Source organism: Bos grunniens, chromosome 21, assembly GCF_055505025.1.
Source record: "Bos grunniens cultivar Pamir isolate PY7600 chromosome 21, Bosgru_T2T1.0, whole genome shotgun sequence".
In the NCBI taxonomy this organism is placed as follows: Eukaryota; Metazoa; Chordata; class Mammalia; order Artiodactyla; family Bovidae; genus Bos; species Bos grunniens.
Window position 1 is genome coordinate 16,750,660 of NC_141185.1, and position 16,131 is coordinate 16,766,790.

Genomic DNA, 16,131 nt, shown 5'->3' on the forward strand with positions numbered 1-16,131 from the left:
GGCCACCTCAACAATCACCTTAGTAAATAAAAATATTATTAGACTTTCTTTGAGTCTCTGTGTATGCAGTTTTATCAGCAAAAGAAGATAATTTTAGCTCTTCTTTTAGCTCATTATAATTTCTTTATGCCAGATATTCATGATCTGTTCTTTCTGAATTTTCTAGATATGCCAAGAAATATTACATAGTAATACTGATAGTAATAACTCTGTGTAGTTCCTGTTTCATTTAAAATTGTTTTTTACTTGGAAAAGTATGGGCTGGTTTTCGATAAATCATCTGTATTATATGTAAAGAGTTTGTTTTTAAATATTTTGCTTCAAACTGTCATTTATTTGGAATGTATGGGGTGTAGGAAATGCACAATATCCTTAGCACCCTTTGATATAATTTTTATATTTTGCTACAGTGACTCATAGCTATTTAAATAAGATAGTTGAGAAGATAAAGAATATATTCTTGATTGTATAAAATAATAACCAGTGACAACTTTGTTTAGAAAATAAAAGGGAATTAATTATCCAGTAATATTTATCTTCTTACTACTTTCTTACTTCTGTAAAATAACCATGAATCTCTGTGTTAAAGATGGCATCAAGCTTGTGCATGTATTTTATAACAGTCTTAATTTAACTAATCTTCAGAAGGGATTATTTCTATCTCCAACTTCAAGTTCAGGACATTTTTCCCCCAGTGTATAACTTCTTATGTACTCCAATAAGTTTGCTTATATTGATTCTCCCAAATATTAGCTCTTTTTGATGTAAATTATGCCCCACTGGGAAGGAATGCTTAGAAGAAATTATTATTTAAAATATTTCTCATTAAGAGAAAAAAGAAATTGACTTAAATTCTAGTCTATTTCAATAGACCATATATTTAAATCATAAAAAATCATGAACCTTGATGCCAGAAACACCTAAATATAAATCCAACTTACTATGTGAACAAAGTAAATGAGCTCTGTTAACCTCACTGCAGATGGTGATTGCAGCCATGAAATTAAAAGATGCTTACTCCTTGGAAGGAAAGTTATGACCAACCTAGATAGCATATTGAAAAGCAGAGACATTCCTTTGCCAACAAAGGTTCATCTAGTCGAAGCTATGGTTTTTCCAGTGGTCATGTATGGATGTCAGAGTTGGACTGTGAAGAAAGCTGAGCACTGATGAATTGATGCTTTTGAACTGTGGTATTGGAGAAGACTCTTGAGAGTCCCTTGGACTGCAAGGAGATCCAACCAGTCCATTGTAAAGGAGATCAGTCCTGGGTGTTCATTGGAAGGACTGATGCTGAAGCTGAAACTCCAATACTTTGGCCACCTCATGCGAAGAGTTGACTCATTGGAAAAGACCCTGATGCTGGGAGGGATTGGGGGCAGGAGGAGAAGGGGACGACAGAGGATGAGATGGCTGGATGGTATCAGCGACTCGATGAACATGAGTTTGAGTGAACTCGGGAGTTGGTGATGGACAGGGAGGCCTGGCGTGCTGTGATTCATGGGGTCACAAAGAGTTGGACACGACCGAGCGACTGAACTGAACTGAATTGAACCTCACTTTCCACAATTCTAAACAGAGGAATTAAACACTGTTGTCATGATAAGGCAATTCATATAGCAAACTAAAAATCATTATTTACTTGGTTCAGAGCAAAATAACAATATATATAGGCAATTGTTTTTATTGGTAGTAGTATTTTATGTTTAAATAGGTAATGACATACTGAGTAATGACATCCTCAATCTTCTTGGTAAATCTCCAGCATACATCTTTGTGAATAATAAATATCTTCTCCCATCCTGTAAGATTAATCATTACCCTGATGTTGTCAACTCTAAGAATCTTGTCCACATCTTGCTTAAACTCACCTGAAATAAATCCATATCCAATGCCAATAAAATTGTCTTGTAATCTGTACACTGAAAATACAGGGACTTGAGTTATGTTCATTAACAAACTCGGAAAAATTTAAGTACTTGATGATATGCTCCCGTTAGCAATAGCAGCAATAATTTGATTGACATAGACTAATGATATGGATGCTATTTTTTGCTGCCTTTTCACAGTACACTAATGTTATTTATAGGGCTCCATTTTAATATTTGGTTGAGTGCCAGGAAAATGGGTCTCAGCAAAGTGAATCTATCCTTTGAATGATACTGCTGGTCAACATAAAATCATATGATTAAATGTTCAAACTCTTATTTTTGTTGTAGAACAAAAACTCTTCTTAGTTTCAAGTGATGAGGTTTTGTTGCAGTTGGCTCCATATGGAATAATACAGTAACATCAAAGGAACTTCAAACATAGTGCAAAGAGTCCTTGCTAGAAGAGGTTATCATTGCAGAGGAATATATTTGAAAAGTTGTGGGAGATTAGATTGACTATGCACTGATCTTAAGACAAACACTGATATACTCTCATGTCCTTCATCTTTTCCCCTAAAAGCAAAATACCAGAAAAGTAAATTCCATTTAAGGTTTATTCTACCATTAATAATAAAATAATGAAAGATCACTGATACATTTAACTGTATTTCATCTTAAACATTATATTTATTTCTCTGAGCCTTGAAAACAAAAGATCAAAGAATATTTGTGTAAGTGGAGAATAATTGTTACTGAAAAAAGTCAACTTGAAGATAAAAATGGAATTTGAAACTCAGTACTATGGAAATATTTTCAAACTGATTCTAGATAGGAATACAAGCTATAACAGAGAATATATAAAATACTTTTCAGGAAATTGTGATCATTTCATGAGAAAATATTTTGTGTAATAGGAACTCTTGCCTCCCAAAGAAACCTCATTACAGCCAGGAACCTGATACTGATAGTACAATGAGGACCCTATATTTATACATGTTTAGCGTATATACATTTCCTTTACACGAATGTAGCAGTTCATTTTAATGTAAACAATAACATAATTAAAATAAAATATAACTTTCCATGAGCATTTGAATGAGTCAGGCAGTATTATAAGCACTTTACACATGAAATAAATGTCATTGCAACCATTTTTCCAAATAGTTTGCTTACCTGGCCAAACTTTCAGAGCTAGAAAGTTGTCATCTGTAATTCATATCCATTTACACGATAGTTTGTACAGGTACAATTGGCAAATTAATGAATTAAAATAGGAATTTATTGCATATCACCTGAGTGCCATGCACTTCTATGTCCTGAGAAACAGCAAAAAAGGAAAAGTTTCCGCTCTCCAGGAATTTACATTTTATTTAGGGATGGAAATATTAGACAAATAAATATACACAGTATTGACAGAGGTAAATATTGTGAGGAAAATTAAAGTATCCTAATAAGTGGAGGGCCAGTGGTCTAAAATGAACTCTGCACAAAGAGGACAGTCAGAAGAGAGCTGACTGTTGTGTGGAATGACCAGCGTTAGACACATGGTTAAAGAGAGCTCTAGCAGAAAGATGAGCAAGTCAACATGCTTTAGACAGGCATGTGCACAGTCAAGGAATAGCAAAATGACCAAGAGATGGATCATAGCAAGTAGGAAAAGTGGGAGAATTGAGGATGATTGTGAGAGTGAACTAGGGACCAGAGGTGTGTGTCATGGGAGGAGCTTGGTATTTTATTTTAAGGATGTGGGAAAACAACCAGAGTGTTGACATGAAGAGAGTGGCTCAATCTGATTTCTGTTTTATAAGAATGACTCTGGTTCCATGCAGAGGATATTCAGTATAGCAAGAGTAGGGCCAAGGCTTTTTCTGCTTTCTGCACGGGTCATTAGAAAAGATGATCAGGCTTAAAGTACGTGGCACCAGTGCAGGGAGCAAATCTGAGGATACTGGCTGGTAGTTTGATTGGACTCTTAATGAAGTTAAAGTGTTTAGTTCTGAAATAATTGCAGTTAAATTTAGTATGTTATCTTTTCAGTTTATCATTTTTTTCCTATAACCAGATACTGCTATCCTGTGAAAAGCACAGTCAACTGAAAAAATGCCTATTGAATGAATAAATGACAAAAAGGCATTTCTTTTCTATTTTGTAGATCTATCTTCATATGCAGTGTTGAATAATTTATCATCGCATCATACTCCGGTAAGTTTAGCATGCTTCATAGCTTCAAAGTTAAAAAGAATTTTTTTTCTTTTTTTTACTGTAGTTATCTAAGTAATCCTAAAATGTGGCATGGAGTATTAAACTTAAAACTAAATAAGCTTTTCTTATGTAGTTTTCTAGTGAATATCATATTTTCTAAATATCTCTGATGCTAACCTTTATTGTTGTATACTGATCTAACATTTCAGGTAAATTGTTACATCAATTTTAACTTTATGAAATCTGGGATAAAATGCATAGAATTGTAAAAAAAAAAAGTATATTAAAGGAAAATGGTTTCAAATGCTGCTATTATTCTTATCTTTTCATGTTTCTGAAGGAGAAATGCAAATAGCTTCATGTTCAAAATATATGTGTGTGTGTGTATATATATATATATATATGTAGGCAATGAATGAAAGAATTAAAAATGTATTTTCTTAAGGGACTGTTAAATTGGCCTTGAAAACGGTACAGAATATACAGCCTTTTCAGCACTTTCTTGCTTTCTGGTTGTTCTGTGAACTGTTGTTTTTTTTCTTTTCTGAATCATAGAAGTCATAAGATGTAAAAATGTAAAAGTGTTGGTGAATATACTTTTGCTATGTCGATAAAGATGGCCTGCAGTGGAAGGGGAAAATGTAGCAGAGATACCTGCAGACTCTAAAGCAAGAAACAGATGAGCCTTCAGTGTTCAAGACCTGAGACTGCAGTCCTAGGCTTCTCTAAGACACTGCATGTATCTTATCAAGTCTCTCCTTAGTATGAGCTGGATGTGGAACTTAAATAATACACCTGTTTAAAAAACAAGTTCAAAAATACTTGGACTAAATATATGACTCCTCATTGTGAATACGTTAGCTAAAGAACACTTAAAAGGTTCTGTAGCTTTATATAAAAGTAATCTATATTTTCTATATTATTAATCTACAGATTACGTAGTCATTTTTTCTTGAATTCACCTATCCAAAATAAGCAAGAAATACTATTGGGGCTTGGTATTCTACAAATAAGCTACAAGAAATAAACAAGGAAATACTATTAGTGATGTCATTTAGTCTCATGGCTTTAAAGCTACTATGTATATATGGTAATATCCAAGTTTATATCTATAGGTCACATCTTTCCATTTGAGTCCATACTCATATAGCTCATTCTCATATACCTAATATCTCTATGTAAATATCTTAATAAACTTTTAAACCAAAGTATTCTTTTCTTGTTTAATGCATTAACATTCACCCTCAAATCCTGTAGACTTGACCTCATAACCTCCCCATGAGTTGATCACTCCTTATCACCACCACTATTTTCCTGTCACAACCATTTTTTTTTTTCTTCTTGCCAAAATATTTCTAAATATGTCTTTAGAACTCCCTTCTAAATATGTCTTTCTACTTCAGCTGTTGCCCCTTTCAAGAAAAAATGGTTAAGACAAAAATTAAACCATCACACCCTACAGTTTAAAAGCCTTTGATAATTTTCCATCTCTTTTAGAGAAAAAGAAAGATGACCTACTAGGTTCTAGAAGATGTGCTTTATCCTCCATCCTTTCTTTTCTCTGACCCACTTTTTATTGTCTCTGGGCTGGCTCACCTCCTCCCTCCAGGGGCAGACACTGTGCCTCGAGCGCTGCTGGCAGCTCTCTCCCAAACGGTTGAACTTGTTCTTCCTGGTCCAGGATGATCTTTATCTAGATGACTATGATCTTGCTTTTTCACCTTCTGTAGTATCAGGGTCTAAATATTATTTGTAAACTCTTAAAAGGCATTGTTAAAGGCATTTAAAATATTTTGAAGAAGGAGATTTAGCACGTGGAATTGGTTTTACAAGTGATGGGAGTGCTAAGAACTTGTAGGTTAGCAGCAGTAGGAAACCATCTAGCCCAGGGCAAGAGAGACCACAGAAAGAGGCAGTGTTATCAGAATTTAGGCCTTGGAGTCAACCAGAAGAATCCTGAGCTGCAGTTAGCCCATCCAGTGGGAGTTAGAGCCACAGAAGCAAGGCAGCCACTGGAGGCACTGCCTAAAGCTGGGAAAGTGGGAAGCACTGTCTTCTTTCTTCTATATCCTCTTGATTTCTGCCTGTTAGCCAAAACCAGCCAGTCTGAAGGTGTAGGTAAATGACTATGGAAGTGGTCTTTCGCTGAAGAGTTTCACTGAAGTTGAACTGAACATTTCATTTAAGAGAGATTTAGGCGCTCACACAGGTCTCATTAATTTAAAGTGCTAGGTGAAATCAAGTTTCTGCATACTGCAAATTCCAAGGAGCCAGTTGGACATACAAACATGAAGCATCTCAGCAAACAGCCACACACAACCAAAGTAAACAGCCACTGAGCCATCAATAAAGTATCAAAAAAAAATATCAGAAACAAGCATAATAGTTCAGGTTCTACCAGAGTGAGGACAAATATGCCTTCAATATGACTTAAAGCATGAAAGTGTTAAATGTTCCCTCCATCTTGGTGGTGACCTTGAAGCATCAAAAAAGATGCCTGTATAAAATATGATAAAATATATTCAAAACTTGTATGATTTCAGTCACAGAACATAATTCCTAATTTCAAATTGTGTCACAAGTTGTCTGACTTTGTGAGATCTTTTTATATAGGCTTACTACAGGGATTAAATGAAAGGACACTGATCATTTTAATTACCTGGAACACTTACCTAGCACACAGGGGATGTCATTTTAAGTCCTTTGAAATGCAATTAAATATACCCAAGTACAGTTGAGCAAATATGTAAATAATAAAATTGAATTTAGATATAATTTTCAGTATTTTGAGTTAGAGTGAAATAGAATTTGCATCACAGCTCAAATTTATTTATAATAACTGCCAAAATAGAAATGGAGTAATTCTGGTTTATGTCACCACCTAGATATATTATTAGCCATCTTTTGAAAACTTATTTGGGAATATTTTCAGTTAAGTTAAATTTAAAGTTAAATTATTGTTTGGGCTATAAATTGTCATAATGTCAAATAAAAATTCTCATTTTTAATGTTTAATTTGTAATATAGTTCAGTGGCATCTTTCCTTTCAATTTTTTGATAGGCCTGATATAGTCTTGGTTAAAAAAAGAAAACCAATTACTCTATATTATGATGACTATTTCAACATAATTGCCCGGAGCAAAATCAATCAGATGCTTATGCGTTATGCTTTCAAAGGTATGCACTTTGGGAGTATGCAATTCATTGGTCCATTTATTTTCCTCAAATGCAAGCTTAAAAAAATGAAGATGCAGTTTTGATTTAAGACATCAAAAAAATTTTTTATCAAGACTTAAATACGTTTTCCATAGTATCTGATTTTATTGTTTGGGATTCTATTACACTAAAGTGTAAAATATGTTATAATGACCAATTTCTAGTAATTTATAGAAATACAGTGGAAACCACTCAAATATCATTGATTTTTGGGGGTTGATATGATAGTGTATACTTAAGAAAAGTTTAACTCTGCTACTAAAATTTAATCACAGAAGTGCATCCAAATACTGACCATGAGATAGAAATAATGTGGGTAAGATGAACTAGAGTGGTATTTTTCTGAGTATCAAATCTAAATAGATATGACGAATAATTTCTATGGACTACAGTATTAGATGTTAAAAAAAATAAAGATATTTTATAGTGTTAATTGTTCATTTGTCTATTTAAAAGTGTTTTACTGAGCTTATACTACGTATATAGCACTATGCTTTTTCAGAAGCCGAAAAAAAGAGAGGAATTTTATTTGCCTTTATAAATTATGCTATAGCAGTGGTAAAAAAAAATAACACACCATTAGTGAACTATACTGTCGATTCCTGTCTACCTCACTCGACTCATATGCAAACAAAATGTGTATGTGACCCTGTCCTATTTTTCTACTAGAGAAGCAGGCCTAGGAGAATGGGAAGAGTTTTCCCGTTTACTAGTGTTACCAGACTTGGGGAGGATCAAAGAGGACCGCCCCCCACCTCAACCCCCGTGGGCCTTGGTCCTTGGTAAGAATACAAAGAAGAATCTGAGGTCTTACCGGTTGGCAAAAGCACGTTTATTAAGAACAGAAAGAACACCTGCAAGAAGAGGTGGACCAAGCCAAGAGAGGCGCTGGCATCAGAGGTGATGAGGTACTGGGTTTATCAAGACAGGGCTTTTACATATTCATCTCGGTGGGTGTGGACTGACAGTCTTGATTGACAGTTGCAAATTGCATAACAGCAGACTCTATTGCACATGCCTTTTCCATAATTCAGTCTGTTGAAATCAGATGTATGTATGTATAATGTATTTACGAACCCTTAATAGGCTCTCTGCTGCCTAAGGTCACTTGAGGACACAGCTGTGCATCAAGGGCACATGTACCAGAGTTGGAGAAGCCCCTGTGGTTAGCTTGTAGGCGCATGCGCCAGAGTTGGAACACTCTGGTTATTTTGTAGCATATCTGTGAGCTGTCCTGGGCTGCTCTGGGGTGGGATTTAGAGATCAGCTTGGATCTTTTTAGGCTAGGCCACTCCTCCATTACTCATGCCCAACCTCCTACTTAATACTAGGGAGATGGAGAAAGAAAGAAGCTGTGTTCTTGGTTTGGGATGCCTTTGGTGCTTCCTTCACATCTGGATTTAGCCTCCTTTCTCAGCTAACAGGCCCAGAACTGAGGTTTCTAATTCTGAAATTTTGCTACCAAGGTGAGACAAGTCCTTATTTTAATCCACACCCCAGAACTCTTCCTTGACTTGATTGATTTCTGCTTTTCATCAATAGACTTCAGTCTGCCACTGGACTGGGGCCACAGTATTCATTCTACTACAAAATGCTGAAAGAATTTAGTAGTGGTAGAGATTCCAGGTGGGCAGATCAGCAGCACTTTGTGGAAGATTTTACCACTGAACTCAGCTTTGATTGATAGGATTGTGCTAGACAGAGTCACAAAGGGAATATGTTCTAGACAAAGAACAGTGTTAATAAAAATGAATGAATGGACAAATACTAGCATCCCAAAAGTATACACAATATTTGCAGAATCAAAAATTCTTGTTTAACTGGAGAGTAGGGCATGGATGGAAACCTGAACTGCTTATGGAGGAGAATGAATGCCAGATTTAGCTTTCCACATACCAGGCCCCATTTCAACTTTTCAGGTTGAATACCCAGCCATTTGCTGTCTCTGTAATCTCTTGGCTAGAAACAAGGAGTGACACTGCTTAGCACATCAAGAACCTTCTTCCTGAGACCAGTAAATTGTAGGAACACCTTTTCTGAATCTTGCCCTGAAGCTGTCAATCTTCACATCACACATCTCTTGCCATCCTCCAACTTCTAACTATTCTGGATTAGCCAGGTCATCTATATGATGTGTTTGGCTTGGAACTCTCAAAGTCAGGGTTTCTTTATCCCTATTTAGGACACTAATCAGTAAACTGTGAGGAAAAGGAAACAGTTTCAGACAGCTTCATTGTTAATGTCAGCTTATTTTGAAGACTCTGCTCTTGTTTCTGGTTTCTTCTGCCCTTTTTCAGATAAAGTGTCTAGAATGACCCTAACCCACCTGCCATCACTGCTCTGCACTTACAAAATGATATCCTAGCTGTACTTCCAGGAGAGGGCAATGGCAACCCACTCCAGTACTCTTGCCTGGAAGATCCCATGAACGAAGGAGCCTGGTGGGCTGTAGTCCATGGGGTCACGAAGAGTCGGACACTTGCTGAACGACTTCACTTTCGCTTTTCACTTTCCTGCATTGGAGAAGGAAATGGGAACTCACTCCAGTTTTCTTGCCTGGAGAATCCCAGGGACGGTGGAGCCTGGTGGGCTGCCATCTGTGGGGTTGCACAGAGTTGGACACGACTGAAGCAACTTAGCAGCAGCAGCAGCTGTACTTCCAAGAATGAGTCCTCCATTGCACTTCTAACACCTAAAATAGACACCAATGAATATGCAAAATCTGTGCTTGAACTTTAGACTAATAATCTTTGATGATATGTTACAAAATTGAGAATGGCTAATTTAAACAGAAAGCATAATTTGTTAGATTTGTGGAGTATCCCAGATTAACAGCAACAAAATGTAAAGAATCATATTTGGGAGAAGGAAGGAACCAGAGTGGAGATAGAACATACCAGAATGCTGCCACTTCTTCCCACCGGAACCTTACCCAGTCCTCTATGCTGGATACAGCAGATATTGTTATTGCCAGTGGACGCAGCTGCTGTTCAACCCTCTGCCTTGAATCTAATCACCCTGTCCATTTTTCTTTGCATTATCTACTTCAGACTTAAAGTTCTGCAAAGCAGAAAATGGACAATAGGTTATGTCCTCATCCTCAATATTAGTGAGTGAGTGCGTCCTACCTGTCACCAAGATTTAGAAAATGAAGCATTCCTCTAAAATATAAAGGTTCAGACCCTGGACAAGTGTCCATTAGGTCTACCTTTTGACTACTACCCAATATCCACATACATTTTTCTTCCACATATACACTTATAAAATTAAAATGCTCCAGAAATCTTTGAATTCTTTACTTCATATTATGCCATATACTATCAACTGTGTTTAGTATGCAACACTCCTGAGTCCAGGTTTCCAGAGAAACAGGCAAATCCTTGTGGTTATTCCTATATCCTCATATATCCTATATATGAGTATATCTAATTCAGAGTCATGGGTAAATGCACCCCTAAAATATTCATCCCATTCTAAATTTATGTTCCGTATACCCCTGGAATCCATTCTCAGAAAATTTCCCCAGATTTTACTGGATGGAAATTAGTCCTGCACTTCTATTTTTTTTTAATATTTGTTTCTAGTTAATTGATGATTGCTTTAAAATATTGGTTTGATTTCTGTCATATGTCAGCATGAATTAACCATAGATGTACATATTCCCCTCCCTCTTTATGTGGTCTTGTCTTCCATGTTTTGACTTTGCAGTTGGCCAGTTGGAAATATGAATATGTTGAAATATGATTCCAGATATATGTCTGTAGACCAAAATAGGTCATGGGGAAAGCTAACTCCCTAAAAAAAAATATATATATATATATATATAGTATTATTTTGCCTCATAGATGAAGGAGTATTACTAGTCTGACTAAGGGAGATTAATGGCATTGGGAGTTTGGGTTACACTTAGTCTCTGAATTTTCATGTATGTCTCCATTGCAGTATTTGTGGTCTGTTTTTGGAAGAATGCCCTAAATTTCTCATAAGAGATGTGGAGATATATTCAATAGATGTAATCTCACAACTTAAAGAATCAAAGTTTGGTTTTGGCTACTGCGAAAAAGGAATAAATTCTATTAGTCATGAAAGTCAATATGACTCACTGTTCGAAGGAGTCATTTAATTCCATATCCATGAAATTCACATGTCCTTCCTACTGTTTATACTGTCTTATTGCAGGGGCCTCCAACACTTCCCAAACATTTTGCTTAATTCATTTTCAGAGGACTGTGGGTTATTATTTAATTAGATATTTCCCCTCTGCTGCTGGAATCCAGTCCTTGAATACCAATAGAATTGTCTGCCTTCTAACACCCACATGACACTTTTACCAAATCATAGTCCACATATTTTCCTGAGGAAATTCTGTCTTCTATTCAGTTATGGTGCTTGGTTCAGCCTTTGGATACTGATCTACTTATCTTATGCAGAAAGTACTATATTGGAAGTATTTTTGCATAGCTCCTTAAGTTGGCAAGAAAGCTTGGGAACTATATTTTGAAAATGGTCAGGAACAAGTGAAAGGCAAAACAAAAACAACAACAAAAAGAACCCCACCAATCTGACTATAGCACCACCATGGACACAGGCCACCAGGATAGTGGCCAGGTGTAAAATGACCTTGCTATTGTACACAGCAATATATTGCTATTGCTGCTGTAGATTCATACTCCACTTCCATTCCTCCTCATGATATTTTTTCAAGAATCACATTTTTAGGTGGTTACAAATAATTGACCAAACCTGGGTTATTTGCTTTCCCGTTGGCTTGCAGGTTGTAGGGAGAAGAAAATATCTGTCTTAGGCTTTCATGGTGGGTAAATGCTTTGACTCTGCAGAGAATCATGTTGTGAAGACCTGCTTCTAAATTAGGAAGGGGTTTTCATAATAGAAAGTCCAGAAAAGACCACCGTCCATAGAAAAGTTGGTAATGTGTCTTCCCTAGTTTTCCTTGCATTCCTGTTGGATAGCTGACCAGTACCCTTTGGCTCCTCTTAGATCTAGAATTTACTGTGGTGGTATCCATGATAACTGTCTCCTCTCTCTCTACTGGGAGCAAATGTTGATGATTTGGACTTTTTAGGAGGTAAAGAAAAGCTGTTGGAGCCTGTGAGCAGGGTGATTATACAGTCAGGGTGAGCCTTGGGGATATTATCTCACAGGAAAGATGAATGGAGGACCAGCCAGTGGAAGCTATCACTATCTTAGGATTTTCTTGTAAAAGAGAAAATGAGAGGTAAAAAGGAGTTTAAGTAAGTTTCCGGAGGTAATAAAATAGAACTGAAGTGACCTTACTGAATTTCAGTATATAGAAGTATATATGTGCTAGCTTAAGATAATGAAGAGTTAAACTTTATGCACAGACGTTTTAGCGTAAATGACTAGAAGGATGGTGGTGCCATCAGAAGAAATAGGGAAGTCAGGAGAGAAATTTATTGTAGTAGAGGAGACAAATGATAAACATGGTTTGTATTATTTTCAGTTTGATGGGCTGGTTAAAAAAAAAAAAAGCAAGTTCAGGATATTGGCAATGCAGAACTGCGGTGTGCAATCCTTCATAATTTCAGTTTGTTTGTTGGTTTGATTTACTATGATAGGTGATTTCAAGCTCTCAAAGGAGCATGAGATGAGATGGTGAATGGCACTGAGTATATGCGTTAAAAATCATAAACCAGCGATGGATTGCTCACCACTCTGATGTATAATGTAGAAAACAGATTTCTGAAGTTTTAAAACTACTTGCTGAATAGTGAGTAGGATAAAACAAAAACATAAAAGCATGTGATTTATGAAGCTTATTAAACAACTCTAAATCCTCCAAAAGATTCTACACCTTGTTATTAAGATGAAAAAGGCACTCAAAAAACAAGCACAGAAGTGACCAATGTTGTATTAAGAACACAGTGTATTAAAATTTTTACTTTTTAACAAAAACAAAGATAAAGTAATTGCTCAGTTTAATTAATTAGGCTTTTTAGCAATGATTTTTAAAGAAATATTTTTGGTAAATTTCAAAATAACCAATTGAATGATGACAATTGGTACATAATTGCGATAGCTGATAAATTCCACAGATTTACATAAAGTGGTTGCACTTAAAAGAACATTGTTTTTATCATCTTCATAAGACTATAAAAATCCATAAATTTATTTGAATTTTTTTCTTTAGACCACTTCCTTATACTGTAACTACTGACAACACAGATCTGCTAACAGAAACAATTGTTCTAAAAGAAAATATTTTCAGTTTCGAGGAACTTCCCTTTGCATTCATTGAAAACCTGATAAATATGTCTTTAGGAAGTTCGTAATAATTTTCTTTGGTGTGATTTGACAAATAATTCTGATTTATTAAAATAAAAAACAACCTTGATAATGAGATTAACTAATGGCACTGTGATCTTCCTTCCATTAAGACAACTATCCAAATTGATGCAGGATTAAACACAATTCCTTCTTATTTGATTTGACTTCTGTGTAGTCTTAGATTTCTGTGATTCAAATTTCTCCTTTTTCTAACATTATGACCAGTAATTTGCAAGACAAATTCAAAGCAAACTCTTATCTTTTATTCCTCTGTGTGTTGGATTCTCCATAATATTTTAATAAATTAAAGACATTTCTTATAATTCTTCTTTTAAAGCAATTCCAGTAAACATCTTCTAACAGGATATTTTTACTAAAAGTTGTGTTTAATTAAACCCAGCATTAGGAAATAATTTTCCAGTTTACAGATCTCTGGGTACAAAGATTCTTAGTTATGATTCACGGGAAACTTTTAAGAACAATCATTAACTCTCAAATTTCAAAGTGGATGAGTAATCTATGATGGAGAAACAAATTCATATTTTATGACTATAAATTTCAAACATGCTCTTTTGACTGTTAAGCTATTATTTTGAGTAATATCACATTTTAAGTTATTTCTTGTTTATTTGGTTAAAGAGCTGGGGGAGCATAATACAAAGGAACATGATTGATCTAATGCATTTATTTATTGAACAGTGAATGATACTTTAGCGGATAACACAGCCCAGTTTTCTTTCTAGTCAGTGATGATGTCATCACTAACATTAAAACCAAATTTTTGTCCTGAAAGAGCTTATATCCCATCAAAAATGTGTTAAGAACAAAAAGATGTATTATATAATGTTATGTGATAAGTGCTTTGAGAAAAAACACAAAATGATAATGAGATAAAAAATAATTTCTAAAGCAAAAAGGAAATGAGTTGGGGGGAGAGAGTGTGTTACTTTAGAGACTTTACATCGGCCACTGTGTAACAGAGCAGCAGAGACTCACATGATTATCTCCCAGGTCGTGTTTCCATAAAAGGGTTTCACAAATGGGGAAATTTGAAACCCTAGCAAAATGATGAAACTAGCAAAAATACAAATAAATTAGCCAATAGATAAATATGTAAACACTTGGACTGACAATTTACAGAAGAAGAAACATCTAAGACCACTAAATATATGAATATATGCTCAAATTCAATAATAAACAAAAATAGAAGTTAAATTTCCAGTGAGGTGTGTTAAGCCTAAAAGCTTATTTCAAAAATTCTGGTAATTTTAAGGCCGAGTAATAATGTAATACAACAGTGCATTTTACACACTACTAGAAGGGTACAGTTTGGTACAACTATTTTTTTAAAACAATTTATTGTTTTTGACAGAGTGGAACAAATCTATAAATCCACCTTAGAAAAATTGACACACAAGTTCAAGATGCAATATTTAAGAATAACCCTAATGACATGGCATGTGGCAGAAAAGGCAATCCACATTTCTATTGTGAGGTGAGCAGTTAGGTAATTTTGGGGTAATTGGTGTAGTGGAATGCTATGCACAAGTTAAAGTGTATAAAGTATAGCTACAGGCATCATTTAGAATGAAAAGCTATAAAAAAAGTCACAATACACACAATATGATATAATTTACATAATATTTCAATCTGTGCAAAATTAAGTAATATATTGATGCCTAAATTTATGGTAAGTTTAGTTGCCCAGTCATGTCTGACTCTGCGACCCCATGGACTGCAGCAAGCCAGGCCTCCCTGTCCGTCAACAATTCCCGGAGTTTACACATTTTGTGTCCATTGAGTCAGTGGTGACATGCAACCCTCGCATCCTCTGTCGTTCCTTTCTGCTTTCACCTTCAATCTTTCCCAGCATCAGGGTCTTTTTAAATAAGTCAGTTTTTTGCATCAGGTGGCCAAAGTATTGGAGTTCCAGCTTCAGTATCAATCCTTCCTATGAAAATTCATGACTGATTTCCATTAGGATGGACAGGTTGGATCTCCTTGCTGTCCAAGACTCTCAAGAGTCTTCTCCAGCACCACAGTTCAAAACATCAATTCTAAAAAAAAAAAAAAAAAAAAAAAAAACATCAATTCTTCAGCACTCAGCTTTCTTTATAGTCCAACTCTGACATCCATACATGACTACTGGAAAAACCAAAGCTTTGACTAGAAGGACCTTTGTTAGCAAAGTAATGTCTCTGCTTTTTAATATGCTGTCTAGGTTGATCATAGCTTTTCATCCAAGGAGCAAGTGTCTTTTAATTTCATGGCTGTAGTCACCATCTGCAGTGATTTTGGAGCCCCTCAAAATAAACTCTCTCAGTGTTTCCACTGTTTCCCTATCTATTTGCCATGAAATGATGGGACCAGATGCCATGGTCTTTACTTTTCTGAATCTTGAGCTTAAGCCAACTTTTTCACTTTTCACATTCATCAAGAGGCTCTTTAGTTCCCATTTGCTTTCTGCCATAAGGGTGGTGTCATCTGCATATCTGAGGTTATTGATAATTCTCTCAGCAATCTTGATTCCAGCTTG

General features: G+C 35.5%; 1 long non-coding RNA gene across 10 annotated transcripts in view; it reads left to right on the top strand.

Annotated features, from left to right (window-relative positions):
- LOC147349185 (uncharacterized) overlaps positions 1-16,131 on the top strand; it is a 242,944-nt gene that overhangs the window by 82,921 nt on the left and 143,892 nt on the right. For 3 of the 10 annotated variants that reach the window (XR_015149506.1, XR_015149505.1, XR_015149507.1), the window contains 2 exons: positions 4,024-4,073; positions 4,629-5,956. This is a non-coding gene — a long non-coding RNA (uncharacterized LOC147349185). Of the gene's footprint in view, positions 1-4,023; positions 4,074-4,628; positions 5,957-7,134; positions 7,251-7,958; positions 8,198-9,586; positions 11,075-16,131 lie in introns of those variants that run through there. The other 7 variants (XR_015149511.1, XR_015149510.1, XR_015149512.1 and 4 more) reach the window with 6 other exon arrangements.